This window comes from Apaloderma vittatum, unplaced genomic scaffold, assembly GCF_000703405.1.
Source record: "Apaloderma vittatum isolate BGI_N311 unplaced genomic scaffold, ASM70340v1 scaffold5499, whole genome shotgun sequence".
In the NCBI taxonomy this organism is placed as follows: domain Eukaryota; kingdom Metazoa; phylum Chordata; class Aves; order Trogoniformes; family Trogonidae; genus Apaloderma; species Apaloderma vittatum.
This window is the reverse complement of record NW_009733415.1, coordinates 19,899-23,961: the sequence shown is the minus strand read 5'-3', so window position 1 is coordinate 23,961 and position 4,063 is coordinate 19,899. Positions and strand designations below refer to the sequence as shown.

Here is a 4,063-nt window from a genome sequence, read left to right as displayed (position 1 = left end):
TACAATATTGTGGGGACAGTAATACCCATGGCTCAGAGCCTAGTTGGCAAGTAAATGTAAATTTTTTATTAAAAAAATACATATATATACACATCAACATACTTTGCATGGAGGAATAGTAGCATGACACGTGACACAAGGCACTGACACAGGTTACAGAATCTCTATGAGCATTTTCTTGAAATGACAAATGAACTATAGATAAAAGAAGTAAGATCGCTCAAGACAGACATGCACAAACATGTAGAGAGATTCATCCACTTCTGAACACTGTTAGTATAGGGATGTGTTACGATGCAACCGCCTTTGATTTAAGCTGGTAGGAGAACAGAAAGACTACTTAGAATCATAGAACAATTCAGGTTGGAAAAGACCCTTGGGATCATCAAGTCCAAGCACTGACATGAAGCATTCACAAAAGACTCCTCACAAACAGCTCTGCAGCTCTGGTGAACAGGTAACACTTGTAAGCAATCCTAACCTCATGCTTAACACACAAGGAAAGCCCCAGCACAGCCACTGGCTTCAAAGTGTAGGTTCTGGCTACCTCTGTCTGATCTACGTGTAAGGGCTTTGAGAAGAAAAAAAGAAAGAAAAAAGCAAGTGTTCTTACTATATCAAATTGCAATGAAATCTTTCAGCAGGGAGAATACTAAATCCTTTCATGAAGGGCAACTACTGTATCTCTTCTAGAAATAAAATTAATTGCCCGAGGATACAAAGAAAGTCTATGAAAGGTGGAGGAAATGGGGTAACTGAAACCATACTCCAAGTGCCAGCCTGTCTGCTGAGCAGAACTTCAGGGGAGACCGGCAGGGCTGAATAGCTGAAAGTGTTACAGCATGATTTAACCCCGTAAGCGTTGTGAAACCTGCGTCCTTGAGGGCAGGGTGCTCAGAAGGCCCTGCAGAACCCTGCACGAACTGCCCAGCACCAGCTGCTCTCTGTGCTGGCTCCGTTCTGGATGCACAGCAAGGGGACTGCTCTTACTGCAGAATGTAATGTCCTATGGTGTCCTCTCTTGTTGCCTGGCTCAGCCTTGGTCCTTTGCTGACATCAAATTAAGTGTGCGTCTAGCTCAAGGCCGTTAATAGCATGTATTCCTTCAAGCAAAGGACTATTTTTTTTCCTGCTCTTGTCTATTAGAAAAGAAAGAAAAAATCCAAATAAAACCCCAGTGGTGTAGGTGATGCAGGATTAACAGCTTTAAATTGTGCTCAGCTGTCTTTTTAATATATGCATATTGCAAGGCTCATCATGGTCCTGTAAATGCACCCAGCTCTGTTGTTCAATGCACAGTTCTTAAATTAACTTATCATCCGACAAGTTAACTTCTCTCAACAGCGTTCTGTCATATTTTTGACCAGCTGACACCTACGAGTCCACTCTGTGCGGAAACCATCACAACAAAAAGGGACAAGTGTACTTCTGGGAAGCCACAAGTACAGCAGTTCGAGACGTGACTAACAGGAGGATTTGCTATTTCCTTAATAACTACCACACCAAACCCAAAAATTCCCCGCCTGCAATGGCACAGCATTTTGGTGTCCAACTTGGCTTTGTAAAAAGACACTCATGAAGTATGTTGTAGAAACCAAAAGCGTTTAACTAGCGTGCTGAATCCAGGCTGTGGGATCACTCTTGCTCCTCACACAAAGATTTGGCTTTTAATAACTTTTATGTTCAACCCAAACAGCTAGCTAGCTATTACATTTACTCCTCCCCTCTTTTAATTTTGTATCAGATAACTTATTAGATTTTTAACAAAAATAATTTTAAACTAAACAGTATATTAGGGGAAAGAAAAGCGACAACTGTCCAGTGCTACGCGACACGCAAGGTTTTATACTCTGCTCCAAGCTCATCTCCTTCGACTGCACTCATGGGCCCAGTACCCGACAGTACAAAAGCCACGTTTTCAGTCTCAGCTACACCAAGAGATTTTTCAATATCGCTTTTCTAACAGTCATTGGTCACATGAAATACTGGCATTTCAGTTTAAAAACTTTTAAAAATGCACTTGGTACATAAAAAGCACTAGAAGAGATAAAATAGCGAGTGAATAAAAAGCACAAGCTGGTATTTCTGAAGTGGAAACTTCAAGATCATGAGCTGCAAGCTCCGACTGGGAGGAGAGAGAAAAAAAAAACGGCACTTTCTTTAAAAGCAGTGTCAGAGGGGCTGAGTTTATTCTGGTACTGCACACAGCACGGCTTGGTGGTGCTCCTCGAACTGCTGGCACGGTGCCCCGTTTTATACACCCTGCCACGTACTGCACAGTGAACAGTAGTCCTCTCAGAAAAAGGAATGCTGTAATTTAGAAGTGCATTTTCTAGGAAAGAATGTTTGAATGGGGAAAGCAGTCATCCCTTAAAAAAATAAAGCGAGCATTTTTTGGGTTTCAGGAGCAATGATTCATCTGGAATCCAAACCAGCTCAAACAGCTTCAATAAAAAGATGTTTCAACCAGTGGTGCTGCAAAAGCAGTTCAGTGGCCCAGCATTAACAGGATCCTTCTAAAGCAGTCTGGCTTGGGGTGGGTTTTACCTCCTGCTATAGATTTACGTGTCAAGTTGTCTGGAAAAGCAAATACAGCCTAAACAATCCGCACATGGAGGAACACAAAGGCAAGGGGAACCATGAGAAGTGAAGTCTCCTCCAATCTCAAGCCCATTCCTGCCCTTTACCTGTATGTTTCTTTGCCGTTCTAATTCCAGCAGCCAGTCAGATATGGAATTAAAAATCTCAGGGTAGGTAAAACATGACTGAATTCTCCCAAGTTCCTCAGGAATGTCGAAGGCAGTTGCAGAGTACCACCCTTTTGAGCCCCACACCTTAAAACGTTTAAGGGCCTCACACTCACCAGGTCCGAGCCACAAGGCAGCTGGGGGCTCGCAGCGCTCCACGTCAGGGAGGCGGCAGCGCTTCAGCAGCAGTGGCTGCCCTGAGACTCGACTCATTCCAGATTAAAGCTCTAGGGGAAACAGTTATTTTGTCATGTCGCAAAGCCAATAGAAGGCGATGGCAAAAGGGACTGGCTGCACCATCAGCTGCACACACCCACTAGGGTATCAGCTTTTAATGATGGGTGTTACCCAATGCTGCTTTTTCTGACTGTGGTATCTGCAATAGTCTTAAGGCATAACACGCTTCCCACTGATTAAAATCAAAACTCTAAATAAAAGGGGCAAATTACGCATCTCAATTTCAATTTCTGATCTGGCCACTTTCTCTAATGCCTGTTACTAAGCACACCAAGTTTGACAGGAACTGTGAAGGTTATGTTCAAACAGTCTGTGTCAGACACTGAAGAAACGCTTTCTTTAACACATGCAGCCATGGATAACAGAGACAGGTAAGACGTGCACAGACCTTAAAAATAGAAAACAAAAATTAAACACAACAGATGTCAAACAGGAAGATATAAGTTCCTAAAGTCATTCTGGAGGGAGCTTGTGGAGGTAGTTTTAAAGGAGCAAACATGTAAGATCTCGCTGGACGCCCCCTGCTTGCAAGAGCTCTGACGAGTAAACAGACCTGCAGGCTGCTGAAGGTCCAAGGCAGTTTTCCATGTATAAAAATAAAAATTTTCTGCTTGTAACAAGCATGGCTTTAAGGATCAGACTTCGGCTACCATGGTTTCTTAGTTTCCATGAGTTATAATCTATCCTGAACCAACTAACTTCTCTTAATCCAGTATTGTAAATCACTTTTATCTTTTTAAAGGAATTCATAGTCAAGTAAAAACCATTAAGCTACTAGCTACTCTAATGTCAGGGGTTGTGTTCAAAGAAGCTGAAAGAATACTAGTTTTCTATCGAAGCAGCAACTACTTCCAATCATTTAAACAAGGAAATTATTTAAAATCATCGACTAGCACTATCCCCTCCCAAGCTACAGGAGCCCATCGGTGCTAGTTTCAGCCTCTCCTGGTGCTTTTGTTAGCGGAAGCAGAACCCGGTGCTGCACACACAGTTTTAGTACGTTAGTTGCACTAGATAAGCCAGGCCAAGCAAGACGGCACTTCCACCTTCGCTACCACCAACATTCCAAACTACTTTCT

General features: G+C 42.8%; 1 protein-coding gene across 1 annotated transcript in view; it reads right to left on the bottom strand.

Moving 5' to 3' along the window:
• Positions 1 to 4,063, bottom strand: part of P4HA1 (prolyl 4-hydroxylase, alpha polypeptide I) — a gene marked incomplete at its 3' end in the record, with an annotated part of 24,175 nt that overhangs the window by 5,997 nt on the left and 14,115 nt on the right. The window lies entirely within an intron of this gene.